Here is a 15,312-nt window from a genome sequence, read left to right as displayed (position 1 = left end):
ATGTTGTATTACCAGTGGTTTAGTTATGCTTCCCAGGACAGCCATTTGCACTGTATTCAACAAACTGGGAAGAAGCATAAATTATGGTACATATACCAGCTGGGGTCATTTGAATCAAACCATTCTTTCAGAGTACTCAACTCTGGTGGCCAAACTTTTTAAATACTCATCGTATGCAGGTTTGACACTGTTCCATGTTACTTCTCATGTTCTGTTTGGCCAGATATACCCTCATATGCTAAAAAGTGCAACAAAAATGGGCTTGAGTAAAACGTATGAGGCAAGTACAGTGAACAAAATATTGAGTGCATGTGGTTTATTTTGTGAAAAAATACAAGTAAGGAAAGGGACAACAAACCGCCATTGAAGAATAACCACAACTCTATGCACACAGATCATAAGTGAACTGCAAATATCTCGGAATACCATAAGATGAAAACTTGCATCAGAATGCGTAGTGTAAATCAGCACTTCAATGAAGAATACAAGTTGCAAAAGAATGTGCATTGCTAATTTACAAAAAGTGTGTTGAAGTTGAAGTCTGCAGGTTTGGCCAATGCAAACAAGTGCAGCATGTAGATCACATGGCAACGACCGTGTCTGAAAAGTATGAAGTGGCTGAGTGGCATAAAAAATGCTGGATTTCCAAACAGAAGACTGCACTTACTCTCAAGGCCGCCACGCTTTGATGGAGCCAAGGTCACACGCACAAATGCCTCTATGCAATACAGGCTACTTGCAATATCGCCAGCCATGGCACGACTTCAGGTGAATCACCTAATGCCGAATATGCAAACGCGCCACTGGAATTCATCTTTTGGTGGCACAGCCACAGTTACTTTTAAAATTTCACACATCAACTGAGCAGTCTCTGCAATTATGTTGCTACATGTAGTTAGAGAACAGTTAAAAAGGTGACTCAAGAATGCAGTGGAAATATGCTTCAATTTCACCAATGTCAATGCAACTGTTTTTACACATAACTGGTGCCGTCCTGAAAGTGGATGAATTTTTGTGTAGCACGTCACACGAGCATTCAGAACATCGAATGATGGCAGGCCTGTGAATGTATTTACGTCGCTACTATTTATCGTGTTCACAAACTTCTGTGGAAAAGTACCCGATGTCACTTGGGCAGCCTTGCTTTCTGTAAGCCTTGTCCGTGAAGCCATTTCTAGTAGGAAATTTGCCACGTCTTTTTCTTCTCTTGAGTACTCTGCCATTAATGTCTGGAGGCCAGGTTGGCAAGCACATTCCTGTCACAAAACAAAAGCAAGAGTTGTAATGTCTGACATATCTGACGCGAAATGCAGCTTCTTTTTGTCATTCCAATAATGCACGTCAGTGTATTAAATTCAATGTTGGAAGTAGGAAAGCCAAGCTTTTTGCATCAGTTAATTTGCACCCATCACACACCACAATCCTTTCACGAATTAATCCAGAAAACATGCTGCCGGCTAGGTAAAGACAGCTACCACATCACAAATATATAGAAAAAATAAATTGCCATATTTGCTATGTCCTTGTCCCTTATGGTGTTTGCAAGGCTTTGGTCAATGCTGTTAGGGGATGGGAAATCGTCCTGCAATGTCAGATAGAGTTCAGTTCAAGAAACCAGTGGTTAAGCAATGTGTGCACAAGTTGCAATTAATGTGCACCCATCACACACCACGTGCTACAATGCTTTTACGATGTAAATCCAGAAAGCATGCCACCGTCTAGGTAAAGACAGCTACCACAACACATACATATACAAAAAGAAATTACCATATTTCCTTTGTCACTTATTTGGTCCATGCTGTTGCGGTCAGGGGATGGGAGATCGTCCTGCAATGTCAGAGTTTAATCCCAAGGAATTAGTGGTGAAGCAATGTGTGCACAAGTTGCAGGCAGCCAATTTACCATGGTGGTCGTGCTGACAGGTGCATGGGGCAACACCTTTGCTTCTAATGGGGAGGCAACAGTTTCTTTGCTTGATTCATTCTGTAATGCATTAAAAGGTGTTGACATCTATTGCATGCTTGTAGACATGGTGTATGTACCATAAGCATATAAGTGCTGCACCATGTAGTCAAATTAACTTACTCTGGCTGACCGATACACACGTCGGCGAAGTCTTGCCAGTGAAAGCTCTTTCATATGAGCATCCTTGTTCTCATCATAACATGACGTCCTTGGCAGGTTTTCAGTTGGTATTGCATTTTTTTCAGCCGCTGTCTTTGACATGCTACATCTGAAAAAATAAATGAATTGTTTATGCTTTGTTGTGCCTCAATATGGGCTGCACCCAGAATTTTTTTTCTTTTTACCTCAGAAACAAAGCCACAATATTTATAAAAAAGCATTTGCAAGGAAATGAAGCACGGTTTGAGTGTGCAAGGCTATGCAACGATGTACACCGAATGTAGCATCTGAAAAACGTAGTTGAAAGCTGCTCATAACACAAAGTACACAGGTGCAAACACCACCACATGACCGGAGTAGTTATGCCACTGAGTTGGGGATGATTTAATAACACAGATAAAGCTAGCTTAGGTACTAATACTGCACATACATATGCGACACGTCAGTAGACGGCGGACGCCGTAAATTTTCCTCGAAACTAGCAAACGCGTGTAAAATTGACATGTGGCTGTCGCGTAAGTGGCAAACTTCTGCAATGAACGCGATAGGCTCGCCGTCGGTGCGAAATACCAGTGTCATATGGCCACTCTTGAGCACGTCAGAGATTCTCAAGTGCAAGTGGCAAATTCGTAATCAGTCGCGCTGGGAAGTGCCCGCGTGCAGTGCGCCTGTGCTGCAAGTTCATCCGCACCACGCATGATATTTATTCCGCTTTAGCATGCCACATACGTGGCACGTTTACACTCAACACTTCCCGAACTTGCTAGTACATCATTCGTAAACATTTGAATCTCCGACGCCCGTATAAGTTGCGCGAGACGTGCTGGGCATCAAAAGCCTCCCGAGTTACAGCCGGGTGTAGCCAACGAGCGCAGAGGTGACGTTGCTCGCAGAAACCGCTGTGAAGCGTCGAACATGAGCTCTAATTACAGCCAATGTGGTTAACGAGTGCAGAAGAGACGTTCCTCGGAGAAACCGCTGTGACAGGTCTCGAACCTGTGCTCGAATTTCGCGTTGCGGCTAACATATGCAGCAAATAATGCATATCCCAATCGCCAGTGCCCGCAATGCGAAACGTGTTTACATAAGGTGACACAGTGACATGTATAATGGCCACGCAGAATGGTCATGCATTAGGGTCGAGTTCACAATAGTGTCTCACCTGGTAAGGAGAAATTATCCCGTGCAAAATGCCGTGAGCAAACAGTCACTGTAAGCGTCACAGCCTTGCCGATGCGGAGGTTAGCGATCCACCTGGTTCTGCGGCTTCAGCCTTTCCACTCGGAGGGAAGTGCGTGAACGGAAATATCGCGGTCCTTCCATCTCGCTGGCACGCACCGAGGAACACAGCAGAACTGCTTGGCCGTTCGCTTTTTCTTTGCTAGCAGCTTCATTCTTCCGTCCGCGACAGCAGCCTCCACGGCACACACGGCGACTGGACCTCTGTATTTCGTTTCTCCCTACTGCCGCTAGGTGTCGCATGAATTGCTGGAGTTGCGAATAGCCTGTCTCACATTTGCTTGTTTCTTTCTTTGCGTGACTTTTTTTTTTGTGTGTGCCTCTTCAGTATGCCCGGTGCGCGTGGCTAAGTGAAAGTGCAGCTGCCGGTTTTTTCGCCCACTTTGGCGTCCTCTCTCTCTTTCCCTTCTGACCGTTCTCGAGCACGGTCCCGAGGCTCACGAATTGTTGCCGTTGTTGTTATTGTTATTATCGCTGTCGCCTTCCTTTTCTTTATTTCGCGGCTGTTGCCTATTTGTCCGTCACCTTCCTCGCCGGACCCTCAACTGTATTTTTCTCGTTCTTTCTTTTTTGATCGCGCAGCTATATACGCAGCGGGGCGACGACTGTAGGAGTGAGACGAGCGTGGAGAATGGACGGGAAAGCAATTGAACAACAACAACAAAAAAGACGAATGACCAAACCAACACATAAACGAGCAAAACAGTAGACGGGTAGCAAAGCGTGGACAGCCAGGCCAATGGTACAACAACGGCAAATGGAACGCTACATCCCGCGCAGGCTTTGGCTGGACGGCAGCGCGCCGCCTGTCTGCACGCGATGCCGGAGTGGCATACGCATAGTAAACGAAAACGAGAGTCCGGCTGACCCCTGACCTCATTTCGGCCCGAGCACCGGACGATGTGTAAAGCAAACGTGAACGCTGAGAATGAGACCCGACAATGGGAAAGGGAGGTGAAAGGGCGAGGGTGGTGGGTGCACGCGCCAAGGTGCACGAGGAGGGTGTGTGGAGAATGGCTTCGTGGTGGTGTTGTGAAAGAAAAGAAATAAAGAAAGTGGGTACGAAGGAAAGCGATAAACAGGATGGGAAGCTGGGGTTTTTTTTTGACGTATAGGTTGACAGGCGGGCATGGGCCACCGCGAGGGACGTTGTTGTCCAAGCCTGCTTGACCGTGAGCTTGGGCCCGTACGCGGTGTCAGCCGGCTGCGGTATCTCACTGACCTCGGCCCACCGCACGCGCCGTGGTGCCGAATCCTGGGCCCAAGCCACACGCCCGTCCGAGCAGGACGTGCGCAGCCGTGATGGATGACGGCGTTCGGAGATGAGTAATATTGGCTCTGATCTTGACAGATGCAGGCGCGCTTCGAGTGGAGTGTAATGTCATGTCCTGAAAGCTTCAGGCTGTGAGGCTGCGCGGCGGTGGAGATTATCGACCTGTTGGATGGAAGCAACTTATAAACCTGTCCATGCACTCTTCCCCGGGCGAACGGTTTGCGGATGCGCTGTTACGCGTCGTGTAACTCCGCGAGGCGGTCCATTATTCCGCGGGGGGGGGGGGGGGGGGGAAGAAGTTCGGCGTCGCTTTGTTGTTTCGCAGACGTCGAAAGCGCTCGAGCAGTTGAATGAGACAACTGTTTTTTGTCAGTTGGCGTCTCGTAACCGCGGGTCTGTGATTTGTCGGTAATTCCAGAGTGTTCGCCTAGATGTAGCGTTGAGACGCGAGTACGGGCCACGCAGCAGCATTCATTAACAAGTCATCAATTGATTTATCCCATCGAACGCGGTTCTTTTATATCCAAAACAGGGTGACGTCATCGTGCCACCGGTTGTGACGTCGATGGCATGCTGGACGCTGCAACGCGTATCACGACCCGCAATACGCAACACAATAAGGGAAGGAGCGGTTGGCTAGGACCTGGTGAAGAAAAAAAAGTTACGCAGTCCATAGAAAGTTGGTAGTCTTATTTTCCCCACAGGATTCGTAAATTGTCAATGTAATAGGGTGTCCCAGCTAACGTTAGCCATGCTGCTAAAAGAAAACAGGAAAAGATTTAAAGAACGCGGTGCGAGATAAGATTCTAAGACCCTATGGTGTTGGGCCGTCAGACCTGTGAAACCGCAGGTCTTATAATCGTATGTTGCTCGGTCATTACTAATATTTTTTTGAAGGGCTTGGCTATAGCGTTAGCTGGAACACACGGCATAGGCAGGCCATGGTCTTAAAGTTTGTCATATATGTGGTCGACTATAATGGCTGCGGAACTTCTGCAATGAATCTGTACGGAAGTCCAAGCTTAACAAATGGATTGAGGCAAATACGTATAGGCACGCGTAAACGGCTCAAGTCGGAAAACAGTGTTGATTATACTATGCGTAACTAATAGGAGAAGCCTGTAAAAACAGCCAATGCACTTTGTAAGTGGTCGTAACATAATATGCAGACTATCGAAAGTCGATTTCGCTGTGGGAGCATACCCATGGTCCTGCCTGTGAGGGCGTTCGCCGCACCTGCCGTGCTTCGCCTCCGTCTTTGGCTTGTCTTGACTCGAAGTTGTTGTCATGAGCCAGACGCGAAGACTAGAATCCAGACTCGTCGCGCATGCGTCATGTCCACGAGGCCGAAATGTCGCGCGTTTGCTCTCACGACCAGAGCATTTTTAAAGGCTTTCGTGCTCTGCAAATACGCTGTAAAATAATTTGCACTCTTAGAAAGGGTGTGAATATGTCTATAAATCACACCCTTACATTCAAAAATGGTGTAAGGGTGCGAGTGATAGACTGATTTGCATCCCCGTTTTCACTCGTAAGGGTGCAGATTATTTTACGGTGTACTGCGCGCCTCGTAGTATATAGCGGCGCGGTAGAACCAAATGTTGCCAAAATCGCGAGTTTAGAACCTACGGACGAATTCTCAAAGCTTTATTCTTTTTCCCTCTCTTAATCGCTGTTTACAATTGACAAGCCACGCGGCTTCGCTAATGAAATGCTCAACATCAGGATTGGCTGAACTTTTCTCTCGCGAACAATTCCGGCGAATCGATATCATGAAGTTGGGCGTATCACGACCAAAAAAGGCGGCTATGTAATTAATAACGAACATCCCTTGTACGAAGCCTCGCGAATTCGGCCTTTTCACTCTTCATTTGGTGTATACTTGCGCGCAGAAAAAGCAACTAACTCTCAAATCACAGCGATATAGAGGCGAGCACGGTGTCAGAAGTCGTCGAATCTGCATGTTGCCAAATTTGCAAAGCTTTGCATTCTCGCGAGTTCTCAGTTCCATTGACCAGCAGCACTGCATTCGCTAATAATATGTCCAGCCTCGGGATTCGCCGAAACGTTGCTCTTACGGACAATTCTAGCGCGAGAGAGGTTTTTGTGAACACTGCGCGCTGAATCTGACGGGTCGAGTCCGTTCCCCTTTTATAGACGTTTCGTCGGCACATGTTCCAGAGTAATCGCTGGCTTGCATTTGAGAAATGTGTGACACTATTCGGCGCCGTACCCGCCGTGGTTGCTCAGTGGCTATGGTGTTGGGCTGCTGAGCACGAGGTTGCGGGATCGAATCCCGGCCGCGGCGGCCGCATTTCGATGGGGGCGAAATGCGAAAACACCCGTGTATACTTAGATTTGGGTGCACGTTAAAGAACCCCAGGTAGTCGAAATTTCTGGAGTCCTCCGCTACGGCGTGCCTCATAATCAGAAAGTGGTGTTGGCACGTAAAACCCCATAATTTAATTCGGCGCCGCGGGCGCTCTCTGACTGGGCGAGTCCTTTTCGCTGTAGAATCGGTAATAGCATTTAAAATTTAGAGTTCAGTAGCGGCGTCTCGCTCCGAGCGATAGCTTGATAAGGGTTAAACAGCGTAAGACGGTCATCGGGTAAAGTATAAAGCGATGCGGACGTGTCAGTGCTAACGCCCGCATAAGCTTGCGCTGGCGAAACAAAGCAGAATCTATATAGTGTATCTACGAGTATACCTTTGGCACCTTACACGACATTAGGCTGCACTCGAGTGGAAGAAGTTGAAATTTAGCGACTTTAGGAAGCGAATTTTCAATTTAGGCTGTCAATATGTTTATAAAAATTGTTGAAGATTGCAAGATTTCGAGCAACGAAAATTATAAAGTTTACAACTTCGTAACTCAGCAATGAATATTGGTATCACAATTCTCTAAGCTGCACGTAATAGTGCGTCTGTTGCGGACAAAACTGATCTATTACACGACAACCTTTTAAAAATACCATTATAATGTGAGTATGGCTTTCGCGAAACCTTCGTAACAGCATTGTATATATAGCGAGCTTTCTGGTAAGAAGTGTTTCATCTGCATCCGCTGTTCCTGTTGGCAAAAAAAGAAAAAAAACGGGGGGGCCGTGGCTTCGTCAAGCTGTTTGGGACACCTTTGTTTTATGCAGCTCCTCACGGAGTCGAACCAGTGGCGTAGCGATTACTCCATTCCTTGAAGGCACCCACCGAAGCCAAGAATTTCGGTTTGTTGGTTTCGGAGGGTGCTCTCAACCTGGTTGTGCACGGCGATTTCAGGTGGAGCGATTCTCACATGTTTCGTTATAACCTGCGCACAGTTATTCTCACCGGAGTCAATTATAAGTTCGGGACCGTTCTGACAGTGTGATCTACTCTCGATTCGCCAAGCACCATTGGCTTGGACTAAGCATTATCACGTACAACGCGTTGCGTATTACCATGTACATTTTAATCGCGATACAATTAAAACATCGCTGCTGCAGCGCTCATCGGCCGTTGTAGGTGTCGCGCTAATAATGATCAGCGCACTGGGGGCATCTGGTGTACAAGGCAATTCGGCAACTCGAGCACAGTCGAAGCCCGCCAGAGATTGGCCCGCCTTCCCGATATAGCCGCTTCACTCGACGCGCCTGGCTGGATCGCTTGGGGCGGGAAGCAAGACACCGCTCGAAATCGGCGTGTGTGTGTGTGTGTTTGTCAAAGTGGCGTCGACGGTCTGCGACGCTTGAGCCGTGGTGAGGGATCAATCATGCACCGTTACATCGGCCGACATAACTAGGCCACGAGCGCGGCGTAGCCGGGCGACAAGAGCAAGCACAAAGGCGGTAGGCGTCGCGTTGTTCGAGAAGGGAGGAGGAGGAGGAGGAGGAGGAGGAGGGAGGGAGGGAGGGAGGGAGGGTTGGCGAGCAGTCCGTCGTCGGCATAGTGATGATCTGAAAGCAAGGTAGATCACAGCGCCTGTGTAAGAAAAAAAAGATACACTTTTTTTTTCCAGGCAGGAGATTGGGACGATGGTGGGCCACGGGGGGGGAGGTGCCCGCCGCTAAAGGTGCATAGGTGTTGAATGGCCAGGAAATGGGGGTGACTTGGAATTGGGGGGTCGGTGGGGGGAGGTGGTGGCGAAGAATTGCTCGGCGGCCCCATTATGCGGCGCCCTTGTTGGACGGCCCGTGTAAGCTTAGGAAAACACTCCAAAATGAGGCGTGAGGCAATCCGACTCTAAAGCGGGGGCGTTGTGGAGGGGGGAGGGGGGGGTAGAGGGAGAAAAAAAAAAAACGCCGCCGCCGCGCTGAGCTTTCGGCGGACGCTTTTACGATTGTCGACGCATCCCAGGCCGGCTGCCTCATTGGGATGGACGCATTGCATGTTTGGTGTGGGTGGCTGCTGCTGCTACTGTTGCTTCTGGTTTAGCTCGATATCGCAGGCACGCGTCGGTTCTGGCAGACGAGACCTCGATCAGGAGAAGCCGATATCGCCTTGCCCGTGGCCGTAGCTCTGCGCCTGAAAGAAGAAAAAAAAAAAGAAAAGGAAATATATTGTATAGGCGCTTCTTTATAATAGGTACAAATGTTTGATCAGAATGCAACGGTTAAGTTAAAAAAAAAGATAACTGAGATGGAGAGCAGTGCTTATCGTGACAGGCCCCTTCGTGCATCAGTCGCGATAGGCGTTACCCAATGGCGAGCCGTTCTTGCATGGCAATGAGTGGGAGAACTTAGTTTCTGGTTCTTTCGCCACTCCATCAGTCATTTCTACCGACGTTGAAGCGGAGAAGGAGGGGCAAGTGTCGTGTCATACGCTTGAAAAAACTGGACAATCACTCAATACCAGAGCGACGTGGAGCTTAGAATTGTCGCAGTTATACGGACATTTGGGGCCGAACTTTCGAAGCTTTTGGTTTCGTAAGTGCTCATTGCCACTGGCCGGCCGCGTTTGTTAATAATGTGTCCAGTATCAGAATTGGCTGACAATTTATCGACGAACAATTCTGGCGCAAAAGGATTTTGTGAATTTGGGCTCTACACTGAAGGTTATACTAGCGTCCTGTGTACTTTCGTACCTTGCCTTCTATGCGGGACCTGCGAAACAGGCTGTGATAACGACGTGTGCAGCTTCTGATTATCGTGCCCCCATTTTTGCTAGACACTTACCCTTCCATTTTTTCTCTTCTTACGCTACCTTCCTCCCCATCCTCCACCAATCAGGGTAGCGAGTCGGGTCCGTATCTGGTTATAAACTCCTCTCTCTCTCTCTCTCTGTGTGTGTGTGTGTGCGTGTGCGTGTGCGTGTGAGTGTGTGTGTGTGTGTGTGTCTTTCTTATGTTTCATTACGCGAGCGTTATGTTCTCAGATGGACATCCATGGCTAATAAATACGGTGCACACAAGAACAAGTTGGCACAAGAGTGTCCAGTCATGCTTGCCGATCTAGCTACGAGATGGCTAGTTGTGCTGCTCTCTATATGGCCTCGCCCACCTTGAGGGAGAGATAAAGCTTTCAAGGGACACCAAAGGCAAATATTAAGTCAACGTGGACTGTTGAAACACCATTCGAGAAACCTCGCAGCGCTTGTTTCGTGTGTGTGTCTGTGAAAACGTTTATTGAATTGAGGTCCGGTGGCTCGACTTCTTAAGCCAAGGCGTTGGCTCCCACGTTGGCACTGTCAGGCCAAGCCCTTCAGCGACATCATGGGCCCTCTGGACGGAGCTTAGTTGGTCTTGAAACAATGGTCTTTTAATCATTTTTTCCTACTTTGTCCATTCGTGCCAAGAAAGACTTCGTTTAAGAGAAAATCGCGTCTGAAGTTTGCGGCCATCGTTAACGGAATTCAAGTCCTCCTTCCCCAAAGGGGGGGAGATGGAGTGGAGGGGATGCGTTTGGTGACATTGCATGCGCCATCTCCGCTCATTACAGCCAGCTGTGAGTAAAACGGCGCACGGCAGACGGCGCCACGGTTTTTTTGGGCTGAACGCGAACACCTGACCATGGATAAACCGAGCCAAGACAGAGCGATTGTATTCGCCGCTGAAGCTGCTTTTGCTCAAGTGCATCCGTAAAGCATCCGTAATGCATTCGTAAGGCATCCCGTGACGTCACACAGACGTAGAACTTTCTGCTACTTGCATTTTGCTTGAGTTCCGTGAGCCAGCGAAACCGGCGCAGCACTACGCGATAACGAAACTACTGAAACGCGAAGGCCCGGGCGGTGCAGAGTCTAGCGAAAACGAAACCTTCCGCTCTCCCGCGTCGTTGTCAAGGGTAGCGTCAATGAGTTATTATTTTCGAAACATCGAATAGAAGTGGAAGAACAGCGTTTTCTTCCGTCTCATAATGCAATGCAATTATATCTTTCTTTATTACGAGAACTTGATTACTGGCGACAGAAATAAAATGAGGAGTGCCTTCGTTATCGGGCTAGTACTTGAATGTCCTTGGCGAGTCGAAAATCGTGTGATGCATTTAGCTCAATTTCTCGATTGCTAAAACTTTGTTAGCGATAATATTAACCCCTTAGGCGTCGTCGAGCATTGATCTATCACTTTAGCTTGAGTTGACATTTGTCTTTAGTGTCCCTTTGATGATATGCTGGAGGAGATATTTGCCTGACTGTTCGCATGGCTTGCCATTCCAGCTGCTGGGTTATGATTATGATATAAGCAGTGATAACATGCAAACGCGTACGCACGCACGCACACGGGCACGCACACGCACACTATAGAGATATTTACAATGTTTCATTAAAGCTCGTGTCCCGCAAGAAGGCATCACGCATAGCTGCCGTCATACTTCACCGGAACACATCATATGAATGATGTAATTATGATGTGACATAATTAATGAAATTGGGGCCCCTCGATTAACCCTCTTTCTTCTCGTTCATTAACCGGAACACGAATTTTAAGCGCCTCCTCTCATCTCCTGAGGATGGCACTCAAGGTTTCTGGCTGGGGCGCCTTGAAATTTATAGCTTAATGAGTCTTCCTTTTAGGCCCTTCGACGTTTGTCCCTTGCAGCCTGTATTTGATACATTTGCAATAACCAAGCCATAGCCTCCTGCACGCGAGAATATGACCCAAAGATGATGTGAAATGGGGCTTCAAGCACGAAACGAGAGCCTGTATACGCATGTGCATATGCGCATCCTCGTATGCCTGCCTGACGTGCTTGTCTGCCTCTATCGGTGACTTCAAAATGGGTAAGAACCGTATAGTTCCGTAATAGGCACACTAGAAGGAAATCTGTCGCTGAAATCGTTTGGTGCAACTGACAATCACGAGGAGTACGTGTATATTCCTACGTTTTCGTGTGGATTCGTTCAGAAAACAGGTTGCAGCTTTAAATTTTTTTTCTGCGCGTATGTGTGTATTTAAGGTGTGTTGCACGCCGAGTGTTTGTGTGTGTGGAGGGGGGGTGGGGGTGTTGGTTGGTTCCTCACGACATCTAGAGTGTAGTTTATCACTTTTTATGCATCTGTATTTACGTTTATAAAGAATGACGGTGCGCTGAGAGAAAACGTGCTGTCGGTGCTGTCATCGATCGCTATATATAGACGATATTCTTCTTGAATTCAGGGCACCGCTATCTTCAGTTGTTACACAAACGATTTCTAAGTTTTCTGCGCAGTGACGACGAATCGAGCAAGGTCATGAAACGCCGACCGCATCCGTACATCAATTTTCAAAATCTAGAGTGGTACTGTGCAGTTGGATGTTACAGGCAGAAAAATGGCACCGTTAACAGTTCAAGATTGTGGTGCTCAAGCAATTCCGTAAAATAGTATACACCTGCCACCTCCTTCTGATCCTTTGGAGACACTTCTATTACCAGGTCGTGGGTCATACTGCTAGCCCTGGGGGCTCTATTCAGATGGAGACGTTATACACAAAACGGACGCCTGCTTTGGGCGCCATGGCCAGTACATGTATACAAGTTAATACTTGATCATGGCGATTTGGGCATGATTCGGAAGATAGCCAAGTTGTTTGTGCACAAAAGAAAACACAGGAACATTCGACCGACGGTTCTAGTCGGCTTTTGAGTCCACCCCTACCCCACCCCCACCCCGCACCTCCCCAAAGAAAAAGAAAATGGCTTTTAGCGCGATAACCGCACTCAGTTCCACAGCTACAACACACATGTTGGCATTGTTCTACAGAGTATTCGTGCGGGTGGCACAAGAACTTTTGGCCAATGGTTCTGGACGGTTTTCGAGTTTCCAAGAAATGCCCTATACGGAACATAAACACTTGAGTGGAGTACGGTCGTGCGGGGGCCCAGGGGCCTACTTGGCCCGAACACCTCTGTTTAAATCAAGTTTTTAACAACAACAACAACAAGAAATGCCTTCAGAGCGATAACTGCCCGCAGTGCTACAGTCCACTTGTTGGCCATCGTTCTAAAAAATGTTCACGCGGAGGCATTTATGCCTCCGCGTGAACATTGTTCTGGCACAGCAACATTTGTCCTGTTCCAGAACGACGCCGAAGATCGCTGCTTGAGGTGTCACGCATGGCCACCGCGTAAATTATGGCATCGCTATACAATCTCTCGCGCCGCTTTTGTGCGTGCACACCATGTCTTCGATAAGCTCCTTCGTTATCGGCCAGGCAGGCGACGAACGTAAATCTTCGCAACGTTTAACGGAGCTACGTCCGAATCTCGCATCGCCTGCTGGCTCTCTGGCATCGGGGATCTCCTTTAATGAGAACAGTCATTACGATGTCGCGATCGTCGTGGGGCTTTTCGAAATAGCTTGCCGCTATTGTTGCGCCTCTTGCGACGGACTGAGAATGGGAGCAGTCAGCCGCGCGTGAGAAGCACCTCTCTCCCTCTTTCCCAATCCCCCCTCCGGTGGGGCGATTGCCTCCCCTCCCCCCGTGTAAACAAACAAAATAGGAAAGAGGTTGCGAACGCTCGAGCCTCCAAGAAGACAGGCGTGTTCTCAAGAGCGACTCTCTCTGAAACTTCGAGATGGCGATCACCAAGACGGAACAGAGACGGGGGGGAGGGGGCGGGTGGGCTGGGGCGCCGATGACAAAAGCGTCGAGACAAAGGCGAGCTCGAGTTCCAATTTTGGGAACAGGCATGCACCCGAGAGCGATTTTAACTCGCGATGAAAAGTCTCTCTACGCGCTGGAGAGAGGGATCACGACCTGTGACGACGAAGCTTCGACAGCCGACTGTCACCCGGCGGCTGCATCTGGAGCAGTTCCATGGTCGCGACGCTGTTGCCTGCTCGAACTCGAAATCTGCAGCTGGCGAACTTTTTTTTTTTCTTCTCGAGGTTTGAGGTTGTTGCTGGAAAGATTTCGTCGTCTTTTGGCTGAGATCTGATCGGCGACTAAACGAAGTCGACACAATGACTGTCCTTCTGCGATCCGCGAACGTTGAGTACCTTAAGGTTGCAGGGAAGACGGCATTAGAGCAAGGAGTGATGTTCTGTGACCGCGCTCTCGTGACTTTGAGGGAGGAACAGTGTCGACAGGGGGGTGAAGGAATCAGGACGAAGGTGTGATAAAAAGACGTTGATTAGGGTTTTATATTGCTTTCGTGGGCCTTTACAACGCGGCGACAGGAGTCTAGAGAAGATAAGAAAGAATACAATTTATCACGGCAACAATCACGGCGGCTGATTCACCCCATCCCCCCCCCCCCTTTTCTTTTTCAAACGCCAGCGAGAACACCTTGGGACTTTTGAGCAGAGGTTGTCGTCGTTGGCCTGAATTGTGCAGCATGGCTCATTACGTTTGCACAGAACGCATTATATTAATCATGCGCATCAGTCGCCTCCACAATCAGAAGTCGACCGTGGAATTGTTCGAGGCTTCCACATTGTGAAGGAATCCGAGAAATCCATATCGCAGGCAATGCTGTATATAGGGAGGATGATGAGATTGTTCGCGTCGCTGAGAAGTATACGATATACACTAGTTGTTCTTGAAACGACGATGGCGTCCACTGTGTGTGAGCCGGCTATATACTGTCGCAGTAAATGAGTTCCACAGGAATCATTGAAGTCTCCCGATTTTCTTGCCCGTCTCTAACTCTACATTGTGCAATCAGACGCGATCACTGCGGTGCTGCAGCCTTGTAGAAAAATAGAGAGAGCTTGAGGGCAGAGGGGGGCAATCTCTCGAACGACTGTCGTATAGCTCCATTAGAAGAGGAAAGCTTCAGACACAGCAGCTCGCCTTCGCGTCCTTCGTATATAGACAAGGACAGTAATCCTCCCGCCGTCGATCCTGTCCCCCCTTCCACTGAACAAAAAAAAAAAAAGACGCGGACATCGCATTAGTCCGGGACTGGTGACGCGTAAGCGCATATACGCTTCGAGAGCCCGTCGCTGGCTGTGGCTCTGCAGCATGGCAGCAGCGCACGTATATGGGACGCATGCAGCTGCCCGCCGCTGTCCCAAACCACGCGCAAGCCAGCACTCAGCCACTGGGCAGTTGGAGTGCTCTCACCACTGCCCCCTTGCCATTCCTTGCTATTAGCTGCGTCTTTCCTGTAACCCCAGTCTTTCCTTCCGTTTTCTTTTTTTCGTTCCCTTCCTACGAGCAAAGCCTGTCTTGCAGGCAGCCTGTTTAGATCCGCGAGCATGACGTTAGCGAGGTTTATTTATTTTCGCCATGCGGGGGGGGAGGGAGGGGGGTTGAAAGTGAAGGGGCTCTGCTGGTCAG

The 15,312-nt window shown here is 48.7% G+C and overlaps 1 long non-coding RNA gene across 2 annotated transcripts; it reads right to left on the bottom strand.

Annotated features, from left to right (window-relative positions):
- Positions 1–301: 301 nt before the first annotated feature.
- On the bottom strand, positions 302–3,615 carry LOC135916103 (uncharacterized). 2 transcript variants are annotated; one of them, XR_010568854.2, is made up of 4 exons: positions 3,287–3,615; positions 2,086–2,233; positions 1,768–1,983; positions 302–1,256 (listed from the first exon to the last, which is right to left on the bottom strand). It is a non-coding gene; the product is annotated as an uncharacterized lncRNA (long non-coding RNA). The 2 variants fall into 2 exon arrangements; XR_010568853.1 differs by having other exon boundaries at positions 302–1,983; positions 3,287–3,612.
- Positions 3,616–15,312: the final 11,697 nt, after the last annotated feature.

Source organism: Dermacentor albipictus, chromosome 5 (assembly GCF_038994185.2).
Source record: "Dermacentor albipictus isolate Rhodes 1998 colony chromosome 5, USDA_Dalb.pri_finalv2, whole genome shotgun sequence".
Taxonomy (NCBI): domain Eukaryota; kingdom Metazoa; phylum Arthropoda; class Arachnida; order Ixodida; family Ixodidae; genus Dermacentor; species Dermacentor albipictus.
This window is presented reverse-complemented; position numbering and strand designations above follow the sequence as displayed.